The sequence below is a fragment of the Mesocricetus auratus genome, unplaced genomic scaffold (assembly GCF_017639785.1).
Source record: "Mesocricetus auratus isolate SY011 unplaced genomic scaffold, BCM_Maur_2.0 Super-Scaffold_6730, whole genome shotgun sequence".
NCBI classification, from domain to species: domain Eukaryota; kingdom Metazoa; phylum Chordata; class Mammalia; order Rodentia; family Cricetidae; genus Mesocricetus; species Mesocricetus auratus.
Window position 1 is genome coordinate 100595439 of NW_024429184.1, and position 17698 is coordinate 100613136.

Sequence of the window (17698 nt, forward strand, 5' to 3'; positions counted from 1 at the left end):
TCAGCTGCTAACCTTGACATTCAAGGGCATCCAAACTTTTGTTCTAGGAGCCAGAGATTCATCAGTGAACAAAAACATATCTTAATGGATTTTGTGTGTGTGAGAGAGAAAGAAGCAGAGAGGCTACTGTTGATTAAAAATAAAATGAGGATGGGGAGACTGGGCAGTTGTAATTGGTGGTGGTTGAGTCAAGGAAGATCTTTATGAGAAATAGATCACAGAGTAAAGGAATGTAAAGGGCACAACTAGATGCTTAAGCTTTAGTTCTTTTATTTTTTTTCTGGGGGTTTTGTTTGTTGGGTTTTGTTTTTTGTTGTTGTTATTGTTTGTTTTTGTTTGCATTCTTTTAAAGTCCACTACTATCCTTTTGATTTACTTTAAAAATGTGTTCTCAGGAATAGTTGTGAGTGTTTAATGAGCGAAATTCTCCAGTTGGTAATAAGAATGTGATACAAAAAAGTCTCTAGGAGACAATTGACCCAGTCCCAACACCCTGGGAGTTGGAGATATCAAACCAAGTGACGTTTCTGTAGAAGAGGCTGGGGTCTTTCGCATTTTGGTAGCCACAGTTACTTTATGACTCTCCTCTCTTCCTTCTTACTGATGATTGCACTGAGCCATCACACCTGGGCTCACTGCTTTCCTACTGGGAACACTAATGTCAGCACAGTTTTCACAGCGGGAAGGACATGAACCTAAGACAACATGCAAAAATTACCGGCTTTCATGTAATATCATACAGAATCTATGAATGAAAGGGTATAGGAAGTTGGATGTGGTGGTGCATGCCATTAATCTCAGAGCTCTGGAAGTAGGGCAGGCAGATCTCTGTGAGCCAACCTGGTCTACATAGAGAGGTCCAGGACAGCCAGAGCAAAATAGTGAAGTTCTGTCTGAAAAACAAAAGAAAAAAGGAAGGAGAGAAGGAAGGAAAGAAAGAAGAAAGAAAACAAGGATGGAAGAAAGTAGTAGAGAATTCTGCCTATGTCCAATGATCATTCTTAGTCTAAAAGAATCCAACTAAACATTACCGATACATGTTTTTTTTTTCTACTCTCCGAATTACCTTTGAAATTACTTAATTATCAACATAGTCCATCCCAGCTAGACTCTGCCTTCAAATGTAGGAAGCAATAGATAATAGGAAATCAGGTCTGCTCCATTGCCCACATTCTGTCCAGTGTGAGAGAAAGGTTGAGAAAAGGAATAAGTCATTGAAGGGGTGTGACTTTCATGTCCAGCCCAAAGTTGATTTGGTCTATTTTCTTTTCAAAATTGATTTTAGAGAAATCAAATGGATCAAATTTACAAAGACAAAATTATGTCATAAGATAATCAAAGTTGGAATCAGCCATGGGAAATGTATTGAGCTGTGGCAAGATCTCCCTTTTCCTGTGGTATGGAGCATGACAAAGGTTACTGTGATTGCTTATGGACCAAATTCTTTTTTTTATATAATGAAAGATTTTTATTTCCTGGTTTTGAAAATTGCCACCATCAACGGACCCCTGTCCCCCACCTCCTCATATCTTTTCTTCAATGGTTTCTGGCAGAAGCTCCACACATTCCCTACTTTTCCTTACTGGCTTTTTTTGTGCCCACTCATCAGCCTGAGTGCGACAAATCAGATACTTCTGACCTTCCAACCTGTGGGAGGAGGACTTGAGTCTTCTGGGAGGTGGGCAGGGTGACTCATTGGTGGTATTCCAGCCCACTATACTGCTCTTTAGTTATGTTTGGTCTTAGTTTTCATAACCTTGCTGTCCAACATGCTCTGGGCGTGAGCGAGATGCTTTATAGCATCAAGCACGAGGATTGCAGGTACCACCAGCCATATGCCATTCAAGATAACAAAGTAAAACCAGAAATAAAGGGGGTGGCCGAGCTCCCCATGCTGGAATCCATCACGAAGCTCAGTCAGGAAGTACAGCACATCCCCGTATATCTGGCCCACAGAGATCACGAGCTGTAGGATAAAGCGGTAAGGTTGTTGGCAATCACTACCCACAGGCTCAGTGGTCCCCAGAGAACAGCTGTGACAGTCTCCATAGAGACGATGAAGCCGTCATTAAGTATATATCGGCTGTCTCCCTTGGAATACTCTTTCCAGAGTTGGGATAAGACGGCTTAGTCTTCAAGAAGGATGTCATGGTACACAGAGAACCAACCCTCGATCACAAGGTGAATGAACGCACACACAGCAAACCAGCACAGGGCCAGTCGACACCAAATTCCAAGCGGGGCAACGGAAACTCGACTGGACAACAGCCACGTGATCACAATTAGGAATCCAGAGATGGAGAATAGGCCAACCAGGATATTCCAGGTAGGGAGGTCATTAGGCACAAAGTTGTCCAGCTTCAGGTGCCTGGGCCAGTATGGGTGTACTGGGCCCGAATTGGTGGTCATGTTTCTATGGGCCGCTGGCTGCGCATTGGTCACAGTCTGATGGGAGAGTCCCTGTCAGCAAGTCAGGTCCCAGCACTTGGGGCTCAGTTTGGTGGAAAGACACAGGAACATAGTTAGCCTGAGTCCACTGCAGGAGAAGGTGGCTGCGATCATTCAACTGCATGGACCAAATTCTTTAACTCAAATATACAACTGCAAGCACTAAACAGAAGGCAGAGGAAGACCTCTGAATTCATTTCCTGCATTTGTTAAAATCTAATTTAGAAGGAAAGTTTGTTTTTAAAAAAATATTCTCTTTTTATTTATGTTTCTCTATAAACTTGTGTGTACAGTGCCCCAGCAGCCAGGAGTAAATTTTGTATCTTTTGGAGTACAGGCAGCTATGAGCAGCCAAATATAGGGATTGAACTCAGGTCTTCTGCAAGAATAGCAAGTGCTCTTAGCTACAGGCCCATTACTCCAGCATCAGAAAAGGTCCTTCTTAAGACAACTGTTTTGAAAAAGCCCTGAAAGTTTACCTGCTAAAGTTGAAAACACTTGTTTCCCCCTAAAGTCTCTGAGGGTGACTTTTAAATTCAAGTGTAGCTACCAACGCTATTGAGGCTCCCTGCTTTTGAGAAGGGTCACGTACATGCTTGCCCACTTTCCTAATGTGTCTTTGAAATCCACTTCAACAGGAACCAAATTCTGATCATATGCTCTGCCTTCTGACTATTTGGTCCTCAATGTGGATTTCAAAGTGTGTCTCCCATCAGAAGAACAGCAGCATCAGCCAGAAGCTTTCCATCTCTTCCAAGAAGCTGACGCTGTCACCTGTAACCCTCATACTGATGGGAAATTTGGACCCATATGTTTATTTTATAGATAAGTAAACTGAGACTAGAGTATTTATCTCATCAGCTTAAGTGTATACACCTAGTAGAAACCACATGGGTGGAATCCAACCCCAGGCATGTATGGCTCCAAATCCCATGCTCACAATCCAAGTTATATCTGCTTCATCCTACAGACAGGAGGAGAAGCTGTGTTAGGGGAAAACGAGATCTAGGCCATTTGTCTGACTTATCGCTCTCAGGTTGAAGTGAACACATTTGGGGCACAGCCTCATGAATTCTCCTCTCACAGCAACTCCCTCTTTACAAACACTCATGGCGCAAAGCACAGTGACTGTTGCCCTTCCTCCTGGATTCCAGCCACGTGCAGAGAGAGGTGAAACGAGTCACACGGGTTAAATGGCTTTTTACGATAGGACCCACAATCTCTTACTGTTAGAGCACATGAAAGAAACCGGCAGGGGAGGGGCAAGCCAAGAAAAAAAATAAAAAGCAAGTGAGTCACACACTGGGTTTAATGAGAAGACTACAAAGGAAATGGGAGTTTTCATTTGGCAGGCTCTGGTGTTGCTCGTATTTATGGGTTATTGTAGCAGAGGATGCCCCCACGAAACAAGTTAGGGACATTGAGCTTTCAGCAGCTCTGGCTGGATGTAGCTATCTGCCAGTCTGTCCTCCCATGTGGGCATGGGGCTTCCGGACTTTACTGCAGTCCTGGCATGTTATCCCTCAACTAGCAGAATGATCTATGGTTTCTTTGATGAAAAAGCCTGAGGTATGTAAGGCTGTTTCATCAAAACCTGCCCAGGCACCTTTGCAAGGCTATTAACAAGGTTCATTTTGGGCAGAAACAATTAAGTACAGGCTATTATTTACAGCAAATAGCAAAGAAAATAACCTTAAGTCCCTAGGTTGATTGACACTGATACTGAGTTTGGGCAGGAGGAGGGTTCAGCAATGTCGAGTGTGTTCGGTGTGCAGCTGTGCTGATTAAAACCCTACTTGGCAGACACTGATGGCCTTAGTGTAGCTATAGTAAATGTTCCTTGTAATGCGTTTTCAACTACAAAAATTGCTTCAGAAAAGAGCATTTGGAAAACTAATTCTATTGGAACCAACCAAGTGTTGACACACTGCCTGATGCACATTTGTTTAAGAGAGCTTGTTTTAAGTTATAAAAGTCTCATACTGGAGGCAAAAATCACTAACTTCTCGGTCTAGTGACCGGGAGAACAGTGTGGTAGTTTGTGTGGCCTGCAGCTCCACGTTAATCCTTCCCCTTACTCATGAGCTTTCTTGCCTGACTCTAGAGGATTTCAAACCTGCTCTTAGCCCTGGGACCCAGCTCTGGAGCTCTCGCTTGTGCAGACCTATTGCAGGACTTCATAACGTTGTGCCTTGAGTGAGAACGTGAATCTGCACTCTGCAGTGTTCTTTATTCTTATATGAATTGTGACTAAGTGTTTGTCTCTCCGGGGGTCCAGATGCTTGCAGTTTTTGGAAAGTACTGTTTTGCTAACCCTTAACTCTGGGAAGAAAAGAGGGTAGAAAACATTTACGACTTAGGAGAGAGATACAGCATAAAGTAAAAAACTGGTTATTCTCCTTAAGCTAGGCCACTGGCTCCCAAACCTTCCATACTTGTACTGCCTGCTGCACTAGAACATAAAAGTGGGCATCTCTGGCATTCTGAATAGGCACACAGGAAAGCCAAATGCATCAGTCAGTCAGGGGGTGAAAGAATGTTCGAGAATGAAGGGAGTGGTCAGCACAGAAAGCCAGTCATGTCTGAACAAGATAAACCGTGTCAAAGGGAAAGCACACAGCAGACATTGATGGGGGTGATTCTGTGCCTCTAAGCTCTTTGACCCCAGTTGGCACTCAGGGGATCCCCAAGAAATCATGTGAAAACAAGCTTTTTCAGAGAATGGGGGAGGGACCCTTCCTCTCTTTTGTTCACTTGAGTCTAAATGCATGGATTTACTGTGGCTATTTACACCAATGGTCCTCTCTGGAACCATGATGGAGGGCACTATGCCTGCTATATGGAGGGCGTTGTACCAGCCTTATGCCATCAAACTTTTTAAAAAGTGAAATGAAGTACCATAAAGAAGTATTTTAAAGCAAATAATTATGTAGCATTTAGGATGCATTCTCTCTCTCTCTCATTCTCTCTCTCTCTCTCTCTCTCTCTCTCTCTCTCTCTCTCTCTCTCTGTATGTGTGTGTGTGCGTGAGAGAGAGAGACAAGGACAGAGACGGGGACAGAGACCAAGAGAAATTAAGACTGAGGAGACAGCTCAGCCCATCGTGGAACTTGTACATCCCGAATCTGATGGGATGAAAGGAAAGCTGGCTGGGAAGAGTGGCGGGCAGCTCCAGGCCGGAGCAGACTGCTAGGACTATACTATCCTTTCTCTCCCAGCGAGGCTTTTCAATCTGGAACAGCTTTTGTCTGCCTGGAGGGGACCCATCCACATTAAGGGAGGCAGTTTGTTTCGCCACAGGTGCGCAGGTTATGGTTTTTAATCTCATTCAAAAAAGAAGGCAAATGACAACAAAAAACAAACAAGCATCCTTGACTAATATCTGCGCACCACAATCCAGTCAGACACATAAACTTATCACCCAACCCCTCTGCTATCCACGAGCTCAAAATCACACGTACCCAGGTTTCCATCCTGTGGAATCTGTGTGTGTTTATCGCATGTTCAACCCGCATTCCAGACCCATCTTCCTTTGCCTAGCAGCTAATTAATGATGTTTTTGGTCAACAGCTCCATTTTAAACTTATGAGCCTATATGACTGAGCTATGCTATAGGAATTGTGTGTGTGTGTGTGAGAGAGAGAGAGAGAGAGTGTGTGTGTGAGTGAGTTCCAGCACACTGACCTGACAAATGAAGCTATCTCAGATTTCCACTGAGACAAAAAGGCAAATACTTCGGTTAATTGGTCCAGTCAGGTCTCGGTTGAGAGAGACATGTTTTCTCAGGCCATAGTTTAGAATTTCATGCTGATCTGGTTGACACAGTTCAGATCAGCTTGACCTACCTACCACTGCAGTGGTTGTCCTTTGATCTGGAGGCTAGGTTGTAATTTGACCCATTCAGACGGCTTTCCTGTAGCAAACAGTCAAGCAAGACACAGTCAAATGAATTTATTTATCTTAATGTGCTTTTCACCTTCTTCCTTCCTTCCTTCCTTCCTTCCTTCCTTCCTTCCTTTCTCTCTTTTTCTTCCTTTCTCTCTGTCTCTGTCTCTCTCTCTCTCTTTCTTTCAAAAGTGAGGCTTTGCCTATCTTTTGTCACAAAAAAAAAAGAATCTGTATATCTGATGAGCTTTGACGTACCATCTGGAGTTCAATGCTATTGTGCTCTGGACTTACCATGGATGAGCCGAATCCTGTCTTAAAGGTTCAACAACTATCCAGTCCCAGACACCATTCAGTACGCTGTGTCCTTACCAAAGATTTGGCTTTATGAAATGCTACCTGGAAACCAAGCCCTCTTAGCAGGTCTCCCTTCCCAGACTGCTTGCCTCTGCTGCTTCACACAGGGCTCCTGGGAAGAAACTGGTGAGCCCTGACATTTGTCACTGCCCTTTGGATACCCAACAGAACTTTTAACCTTGAAAAAGAATCTGTTTCAATGATATGATTTTATGTAACAAAAGGAACACTGTAGCCTCCTTAGAAGTCTGGGCATGTCCGATTTCTCTTTATAAACACCCATGAGTTGGCAACGAATGTGTGAACAGATAAACTTCGGTTCTGTCGTTTGGTGTGCCAGGAAGTTGAATCTTCCAGGATACTCTCTGAATGGTAAACACAGGCAAAAAGCCCAGCACAAAACCAACATGGAAACATTATTTTGTTTGGGAATTCAGGGCTTAGGAGGACATTCCTGAGAGAAGGCTGGCTCTGGAATGCATTGCTTGGCAGGTAGGAAAAACTTGAAAAGGGAAAGCATACCTGTGTTGAGTCTAAGGGTCTCAGCAAGGTGGCTGTTCTTTGTACCCCTGACCAAGAGGACTTTTGTTCAGTCATCAGAAGCAACGACTCCTAAAATGCATTTTTGCTTTTATTCCTCAGTGAACAGTTCTGTTCAAGTAAATAATCGGCCTTTGCATTGTGTATTCTGAGGGAAGATCAGCTGTGGATTGTTGTTTTAACAAACTGGAAGTCTGCCAGCATTCTCAGGGCACAGGATGAGGACACCGAGGACAGCACGTGATCTCCTTTGGATTGGAGACAGAATTTAATCTTTTTACCTCCCTTCCCTTTTCCCCTCTGCATTCCAGTCCTTTCTTTCCCTTGGTACACAGTCTCTCTTCATGGAGGTAACTTAAGCTGTCTCAAACAGCATGAATTAATAAAGGAGAGCATTTTTAAAGGGGAGGGGTGTTGGAACACAGAACATTTAAAATTCTTTCTGGGGTACTTAGTTTAAGAGCGTGGTGATTAATGAGTTTTGGTTATCTACCAAAGAGCTTCTATCATGCTGAGGGTGTGACAAGGGATTTATGGTCATGAAAACCCTGCACTCCATCCTGAGGATCTCAGTCTATCAGCCCGAAAGCACTAAATGACATAGCCGTAGCTATGTGAAAGCAAGATCATTTTTAAGAGATTATGGACTGCCAAAAGCGAATATTCTTAAAATATAGGGCAGGAAACTCTTTTCTTTCCAACCTACTGCTCTAGCCAGTGTCCCGGTCCCTCTGGCAAGTATCTCACCATGAACATCAATCTCATCTTGGAAAGAAAAGAACAAAATGCTGTGCAGATGACAACCACATGATTGGCCTGGTAGCACTCAGCAAATTTCCTGTCATTTTTTTTTTCAGAACTGTGTTGTAGATGATTGACCATGGATCCCATAGAGCTTCACTGGGCGAATTGCTCATTGTATATGGCAACTTAGTAAGAGAAAATCTCCCCTTATCTTGGGGAAAACTCACTTGGCTACATACATCAGGCAAGAAGACTCCTGATAGCCCATCTAAAAGCCTCATTTATTCTCAGCAACAGAAAGGACTTTGCACAATGTAAAAGTTGTGAGTGCTTTGTCTGTGGGCCCTGAAGAACACAGGTAGCTGTGTTTTCAGAACATACCCATTGCTTTCCAGAGCCCTCTCCACACTATCTAGGCACAGCATATCCAGGTGTCGCATGGGTGTACATAAGTATTACAGAAAGATTGTATTTAAAAAGAGCCTTCTCAGTGTGTTGAAGGGTGTTAATTAGCTCCCAGATGTGTTAAAGAAATTGGTGCCTGCAGAAAGTAGACAACTGAACTTTGCCATTCTTTCTTTGGTAAAAGTAATAATAATTAGATCATATGTGTAGGCACAAAAACCTCTACTTCCGTTACACCCTGAAATACCCTGGTGAATGAGGAAAAAAAGAAAAGTTAAACCCAGAAAAAGGAAAAGGGGAAAAAAACAATAATCGTGTGTTTATTCTGGCAGGGTAGGGACTGGGAAGTCACTGGTCTTTCCATCATGGGACCACCTCTATATTCTTACTTTGTGGGGAGTCATTTTGTCAAGGTCATCCACACGCCAGGCATGTGTGCTCCTTTGTTTTAAGTGAATTCATTTTTTGGTGTGTGCTTGGGAACTCAGGAGCCCTGCGGTGACATATTTCACTGTAGGCAGCAGTTCCACCTCAGAGTGTGGACACTAGCCCGGTGTGTTCCGAGACAGCTCAGGCTTGTTAGGTTGCCACTGCCCTGCCGCTTTGGGGTACTTCTGCCTTGGAGAGAGGCAAAGGATGGAGAAACACAGCTAACTAAAGGAATCCCACAGGCCGCAGAAGGCGAGTGGTAACAAGCCAGTGTGTGTATTCTGTCTCACAGTGTCAGGTTTGAAGGGGGTGGAGGAGGCTTGTTACTGCAACAAAAACTGTCTGTGCAGCAAATGGATTCTCCTCCCTTATCTCCCACAATGAAAGCTGCAGAAAATGTCATCTATCAAAAAGCTCTTAAAGGCGGTCCCTGATGAGGGGGAGGGGCTGTTAGGACAACTGTGAGGTGGGAGGAGCTTCTGTCTACCTAGCTGTCTGTTAAGCCGAGCATCAGATTAATAGGGTCATACTGTGACTGAACTCCTGTTGAGGTAACTCATTCTCTTTCTGTACCCCTCCCCTAAGACACCTCCAGATTGCCCTCAGGCTCGGCCTTTGAGGTCAAAGTGACAGAGGGAGAAATGTCATTTCCCATTGATAACACCCAGTCTTTTTTTTTTTTTTTTTCACATCAGAGCTTCTGGCCTCACTGGTTTTGCTTGTGACCCAAAGTGATACATCATCTTCCATACTCTCCTAAGAGCAAAGCTAAGAAAACAGCAATGAGCCACTCCAGCTAAAGGCCCTTGTTTGTAGTTTCCTCTGGATCAGATTTCAGTTTCAAAGAAATAATAGAATGCCAATACAACTGTCTCTAGCTGGTATTAGGCTCTGAGTACTAAAACGCAATTGTTTGCTTAGTTTAGTTTGGTTGTTTCTTTTGTCTCTGTGAGTGTGTGGGGGGTGATGATGCATATACTTATGTGTTAGTGTCCTCGCCTATGCACCCACATGTAGAGGTCAAAGGAAGTTGTCCTCCATTTGTCTCTACCTTAGTTTTGGAGCAGAGTCTGTTGAAGACCCTAAAATCACTGTTTTAGCTCATTTGTGTGGCTAGCAGCCTCCTAGCATCTGCCTATGTCTATTCTACAGCGCTAGAAGCACAGGTAAATGTAGTCATGGCTGGCTTTTGCATGGGTTGTGACATTTTAAACACAAGCCCCCTTGCTAGCATACTAAGTGCTCTTTTCTGCTAAGCTATCTCCCCAGCCCAGTTTTTCCAACCTTGGCAATAAAGTCCTAATTTTTTTCCTGTCTTTTCAAGGAAAAGCTTTTTTATTCCTATCACCATAAAGGGGGGAACCAGTTATTTCTGTTACGTAATCATCAGAGAAGAAATAGAAACACTGTAAGAAAATGATCCTTAACAGCAGAGATCCCATACGACAAAGAATGGAAAGAATATGTCACGGGAAAACTGCTGATAAATGTTTGCTCTTAGGAAGGACTTCCAGCAGCAGAAACTGACCAAACCACACAAACAAGAGGAAAGCACTTGAGCTGTCCCATATACATGGAATATTCTCTTGATAACAGTAAGGAGAGGAGTCACAAGACCAGTCATAATGCCCCAACCAGCCACAGAGGTACCTGGGGAGAAATGATAATTACTTTCTTATTATAAATTTTGCATTTTGGTGCGTGTGTGTGTGTGTGTGTGTGTGTGTGTGTGTGTGTGTGTGTGTACGCATACACGAAGTAAGATTAAATTAAATTTATCCTGGTTACCTATCTGTGGGTATTTCCTAAGTTTGGCTCCCAATACCAGCATCTGAGTGGCCTTACTCACTCCAACTTGGCCTCCTAATTGTGGAGGAAAAGAAGACAAAATAGGAAGAGAATCTACTCTAAGGAAATGGCTTCTGAAGACCAGCAAGCTCAAATGGACATAAGGCCTGGTGTGCAGGTTTCCGCTGGTTTCTTCGTGTTTGTGAGCAAGATTCCATGTTTTCCGGACTGGTCTGGAACTTGCTATGCAGCCGAGGATGACCTTGGACTTATCCACTCCCATGTGCTGGAATCACAGATGTGCACAATCACACCTGGCTGATAAGGTGCTAAGGATCAAACCCAGTATTTGTGCATACTAGACAGGCAGACTAACTAAGCAGAGTTCTCAGTCCTAGAGACTAGTTCTAATAGTTGGAGGTAGCAACTCTGGTTTTATAAACCATGGTAAATTTCATAAGAGTCTGGAATGCTTTACATAAGGTAGTTGACACATTTTCTTTCTTACTTACTGCCACTACTACCACACCCATTTTCTGTTAAGTACAAATTAATTCACTTAGTCTTCATGTCAGCTCTTTGAAAAATATAGGACATTATCCAAAGTTCAGAGGTATAGAGAAGAAACGCACTGCTGAAGGTAGTACAGTTGACAAGTGATAGAACTAAAAATTAAAAATGCAGTGTTTGGGGCACAATTTACCCCAAATGAAGCAGATTGGGTGGATGCCTTAGTCAGCTTACCGTCACTATAACTAAATGCCTGAGGTATCAACAGAGAAGGTTGAAGGTTTAATTTTGATTTTGGCTGATGGTAATTTCAGTCCATGCTTACTTGACCTTATTACCTTTATAGCTGTGGCTAAGTAGCAGATCATGGTAGCAACAAGAGGCCTATCTGCATCATTATAGCCAGCAAGCAGAAAAAGAGGAGGAGGAAGAGGAGCAGGATACGACATATCTAATAGCCTCTTTGAGGGCATGCTTCAACTGATCTAATTTTCTTCCACTAGGCCCCACCTACCCAAGGTTCTACCACCTCCCAATACCGCAGCAGGCTAATGAGTAAGCATCCTACATCCGGGCCTTTAGGGGTCATTTACTCACACCATAGCAATGCTCAAGGGGAAACCTCACATCCCCATCCCTCAACCCAGCCCCTCCTCCAGCAAAGAGTTCTGCAAGCATGGAGATGCAGGCATGGAGAGCAGCGATTCAGTGAACGAAAGTAGACAGTCTGAAAAAAGGCCAGCTGTGAACTGAACAAAGAGTTAAACAATGCTGTGTTACACAATACACATGAGTGGAAGGAAGAGCTGACAGCCCTGACCGTGAGTGAGTGAGACACATAGATAATATCCAAGCCCTGTGGGACGTGAGGCGCCCAAAGGACTTAGAAATGAAAGCAGTAACACAGCATGGGTTGGAAGCACCTTTCTCTAGAAGACTCCTGTGTCGGAATCCCAGATCTACTGTAGAGGAGACTTACACTCACGTGGCTGCCCTGTGCTCTAGTTTATATAATATGTCACAACAATAATAAGACTATTCTACAATATACTGTACATATATAAATATATATAAAATATAAAATAGTATATAAAGTATATTATATTTGTGAGAGATAGATATATGAAATGGCAATATAGCCCACTTATATGATTATGTTAAAACTATTATCACATGGATAATGTAAATATTGTTTGATGTTTATTACCAGAGTGTTATCTTACTATACCTGAAAGGACTACAAAGAAAACATAGGGGAATGCAAAATTAACTAGAATTCATAACAACAGAAATATACTTCAAAGCTGATGAGATGGCTCAATGGGTAAAATGTACTTGCTGCACACACCCGATGACCTGAGTTCAGACCATGGAAGCCGCGAATGAAGAGAATGAACTCCTGAAAGTTGGTCTGTGACTCCTATTCTAATATCCTGGCGCACTCACACTCATACCCACACAAACATATTTTTATACACACGCACACACATATACATGCATGTGAATATACAATTAATAAAAATAAATAAATTTTAAGTTTAATTAAACAGTATACTTTAAATGCAAAATTATTTAGCTAACCCTGAGCAGCTGAAGTTTTACACAAGGGAGGAAAGGATCTTACAAGTTAAGTTTAGCTTAATTACAGAGAAATATAGAAAACATACCAATGTTTGCTCTCCTTCATGAATAAACTGCTTTCTCAGTGTTGTTGAAGTCTGAAGGTGGACCAATCTTTCTAACCTTCCTAAACTGTATTTCCAAGAATGTTTATAAAAAAAACTTTTGAAAAGGAATATAGGAAAGATCTTGGAAAATACAATGTTCCCCTACAATGGGGGAAAGGAAGAATACTGTTTTCCATACAGTAAAGATGTTTCTCATTATTGAAGACTCCGGAATTCTCCACCATTACACACACCACCACGGCATGGCGCCTGCTGGTATCAGGTACTCTCTGTGTAGCACCATAGGAACTCACTGAGGTTTGAGGAACTAGGGAAAATCTTAATATTGTGTTAGTATACTGTTGATACTATTGTCAATGCTATGAACAAAACATGGCCCTCTGTGTCTGACCTAGGACCTCATGCTTCTGGGAAGGTGAATGAAACTGTGACCAGGTAGTTTGTAAAGAGTAACATGTTCAGAATTATCACGTCCTATTGAGAATATCTTTCATAAGCTAACTACATCAAATGATTCAATGCCATGCAATTCAATATTTTATAAGTGTCACAGTGTTTTGATATCAGAATATTCAGTAAACATAGTTATTTCTTTCCTTGCCCATAATAGGCTCTTTCAGAAAAATCTGTGTCTGTAACAAAATAATAATTAACAGTTTATGCTAGTGAGCATAGATGCCTAAAATGTAGGACATTCAGAACACAGTCACTGTCCAGGGTGTGTCAAATAAAAACACTGTAAAGTACAAATAAAACCACTGTAAAATATAAATTCCACTTTCCCATCTGCCACATTCGGATGAGGCCATAGACTCAGAATACATGAGCATTCAGACCTGAGGTCAAGACAGTGCCAAAGGAGAAAAACATCAGCAAATGGTGAGTTCAAGACAACTTCTGCATTGTTAACTCTAACTAGAACATGGCACTGCATGAGGTCACATTTTTAAAAGATTATTTAAAGACCCAAATATCCAGTCAGCTGATGGTTCTTCTAAACTCATGTATGAGCTCAGACAGCAAACACACAAGATACACGCCCTCGCCACCGTGGCCATGGAAGGGAGCTGGTGTTCTCCACTCCACCCAAGCTTGCCTCTTCTGGGATAACATCTGCCATCTGTCCATTTGTGAATAACTTGTAGAAAGTGACATCTAAAATAGCTTGGTGGGGATAATTAACCTAACCAGTCTTGGCGTCTTTCTCACATGTCATAATAAAAGGGTGAAATTATCTGCTAGACATGGTTGTTTTCCAAAATGGGAAACAAAAATGTAAGGAGGTGACTTCTAATGTTATAAGAGCAACTTTTCCCCCCAAGTAGACTAACGAATGAATACTGTGCTGCTGAGAGAGCTCCATCGCCTTGCCACAGGGAGGGGCCTGCTTTCCTCCTCCATTTGCCTTAGTCATTATCAAATATACTCACCTTGCCGAAATAACAGGGTGCTTAACCTCTGTTTGATGTTGGGAATGGAGAGATGCTGGAATTACAAACAGAAGAATATGTGTGGTAGTGAAAAGGGCAGGAAGAAAATTTTCTTGGTGACCAAAAGTTATTTTAAGTTTCAAGTGTGACATCTATTCCTGGAGGAAGGAAACCAAACTGACTGTAGATACTTTAAATAGAGACATGAATAGATATAAGTTACAGGTTGGACATTTACTTTAGGGTTTTTACACAATCACCCACAGCCACCAGGACCTAGAACCCGTCTAAAGCAACTCTGCTAAAATTACAGAATCGATAGGTAAGTCACTCAAGAGGGTCTTAAGGCAGAGGGATTTAGTCCTCACAAGTGAAGTTTTCAGCTCCACCTATATCAAAATTCTGTCCTGTGAGCAGATTTTAAAGGGACTCAGGTGAGACCCATGAAGGATCATTGAACTTGGTTGTAGAAGTGAAATGGTTTTAAGTTGACCAGAAGAGACACGGACTTCTATCTCCATGCTTACAATTATAAAACACTCAAGAAATGCTCTCTACTACAATGTTTCTAGATGACAGAGCTTTGAGAATTGGGTATACAATGCGTGTCACAGTCAAACAGAACAATCACTCTCATTTAAGGAAAGAACTTGAATTTTTTGCTTATCTAGAATTTTTTTCTCCCAGGTAAAAGGAGGACCTGCATTCTATCTTTCACTAAGGAATATTAGGACATGCAGGAATTTATGACAAGCCACAGCATGAACCTCTTTGCTTGCTCATGTTTATATGGATGATTTGGGCTTGTATCCCACTGACTAGCCTAACTGGTGTTCCTTGAGTTACAATTTAAAGTTAATTATATATGGTTCATACCAAAAGTTTACCTTTGTTGTACAGCATATCCCAATTATTGAAAAAATAGTAAAACAAGGCCTAGAATTATCAGGAGCCAAATATGAATTTTCTTAGCTTTCTTTTTGTTTTCTACCTGACGACTTTTTCCTTGAAAACAAAATCATGTACACCAGCTCTGCCACCATACATCTGAGTGCTCTATTGCAGGTAATAAATGCAAAACAATATTTTTATTTTATTTATTTATTTATTCATTGGCTGTCTTTTTGAGAGAGGATTTCTGTTTGTAACAGCTCTAGCTGTCTTGGAACTAGCTCTGTAGACCAGGCCGGCCTCAAACTCACAGAGATCCATTTGCCTCTGCCTCCTGAGACCAAACAAAAAATTTGAAAACTCAAGAAGAACTTTTTGTTGGTAGTCTTGGTCCTTGTGGCCATTTCCAGGGCCATAATGAGTCAGAGAATTTTGGGTAGCAAGCTCAGTGACAAGGTGGTAGGAGTCTCCAAGAAATTTCCTCAAGCCATCACTTCTTCCTATGTTACAGAAGGTTTGTTTGTACTGAACACAACGTGGAACATGCTACAGTCATCCATTGATCCCAAGTGTGATTTCTTTGGTGTCAGTTACTCTTGGTTCTAAAAAAAATGGAAAATTCTAGAAATAAGCCATTCATAAGTTTTTTGTTTGTTCTTACAGAGCCTTATTCTGAGTAGCATAAGAAAGCCTTGTTCCGTTCCACTGTTTCACATCCAAGGACAAACTGTAGTTGTCACTAGGTACCCTGTTATTAAGACACATGTGCGACATCAGTTTAATCTTTTGGGTAACGGCTGATAAAATTCAGAGCTGAGATATTCCTAGCTTCATCTCCCCTTCTCTCTATACTAGGGTAACCTCAATTCTAATCTGTGAGATACTTCAAAATAGCACAGAACTAAATAAAACACAGTATGCTCAGTCAGATTCCAGAAAGGAGAAAGAACATTAGCCAGAAAGCTGGTGAAGTTGTAACTGTTGAGTTTATAATTATATACCCATATTAATTGATTTGCCTTGAAAAAATGTCCCTTTGTGTTTAAGATATTAACAGTAAGGAAATGAGGTGACAGGCATATGGAATTTCTCTGTGCCAACCTTACAGATTTTTCTGTAAGTCTTAAGTTATTCCAATATAAAAATGCTTATATGAAATCTAATGAGAAAGGGACTCTGTGTGAAGGAGAACAAGACTATGCATGAATCAGTGGTGGTTGAGGTTGGGTCATTGGCACAGGGATTGACCATATTACTCAACCGACTTTGAAGTGAGTTAGAAATTATTCATAATAATGAGTTGAGTAAGTTAAAAATAACACTAGTCTTTATACTTCTTTTTCACTCAGGCCTGTGGTGCTGACAAGAAGGGCTGCTGTTATGGTCTCTATACTGCCAGGGAGTTCTGCAGTCACTAATGGAACCAGAGGTGGCATCACAAACAATACAAGAAAGCCCACTTGGGTATGACCCTGAAGGCCAATCTCTTTAGAGGCCCTTCTCATGAAAAGCAAATTGTACTGGGAAAAGTAGGGGTGGAAGCCAAATAGCCAAGCTCTTCTATCAGGGAGTGTGTTAGTGTTCAGCTCATCAAGAGTACAAGAAGATCACAGTGTTTGTACCCAATGGTGGCAGAATGAATTTCATTAAGGAAAATGATAAAGTTCTGTTTGCTGGATTTGGTTGAAAAGGTCATGCTGTAGGTGACACACCTGAAGTCTACTTTAAGGTTGTTAAAGAAGTCAATGTCTCTGGCCCTGTGGAAGGCAAGAAGGAATGACCAAGATCATAAGAGCATAAATTTTGACAATGGAAACACAGTAATAAATTTTCATATAATGGCAGTCTTTTCTATACTCAAATAAGTTACATACACTGTTAGTACTCAGAAAACATGGTTCTTTATTTCATTTGCCTTCTTCTCCTTGTAGATATTGATATTTCAGTGGCCAGGCCAACAGGTGGAGCAGAAAGATTAGGGAAACCATAGAGTGAAATATGACATTTTTTTAGGCTACATAGAATTATTTATTCTTATTTATGCCTTCCTTTTTTAGATAAAGTTTCTCTTGGCTGGCCTGTAACTCACTCTGTAGACCAGGGTAGCTTCAAACTCATAGAGATCCATGGGCCTTATTATAAAGTCCCAGTTGTAGAATAACAAAGCACCTAGACTATAGGGGCTTAAGCAAGATAAAGTTGATTTCTTCTACAATTAAAGTAAGTATAGCATTCAGTTACCCAGAACTGTTAGCAAGGTCCACTGAATTTCTGATGACTTCAGCTCCTTCCTTTCATTGACACCTTGATTTTAGACTACCACCCTTCTGCCAGGTCACTAGTTGGCTTCTGAAACCCAGATACGATGCCTCAATCCCAACAACAGAAAGGGTGGCCATGTTACTTCTCTTCAAAAACAACAACAACCCCCCCAAACATCACTCTGTTTCCATTAGTCTTTCTCTGACCATTGTGCACTTACATGATGCCACTTCTAGCATAGGATAAGAGTACAGAAAATGGTTTTTAGTTGTCCTCCAGCCCTCCTTTATCAAATCATTGCTCTCTGAATGACAGAGTCCA

The 17698-nt window shown here is 41.8% G+C and overlaps 2 pseudogenes; one reads left to right on the forward strand and one right to left on the reverse strand.

The window, feature by feature from the left end:
* Positions 1 to 1506: 1506 nt before the first annotated feature.
* Positions 1507 to 2507, reverse strand: LOC101823629 (annotated as a pseudogene).
* Positions 2508 to 15532: 13025 nt separating this feature from the next.
* LOC101825564 lies at positions 15533 to 16907 on the forward strand (annotated as a pseudogene).
* The last annotated feature ends 791 nt before the right edge of the window (positions 16908 to 17698 follow it).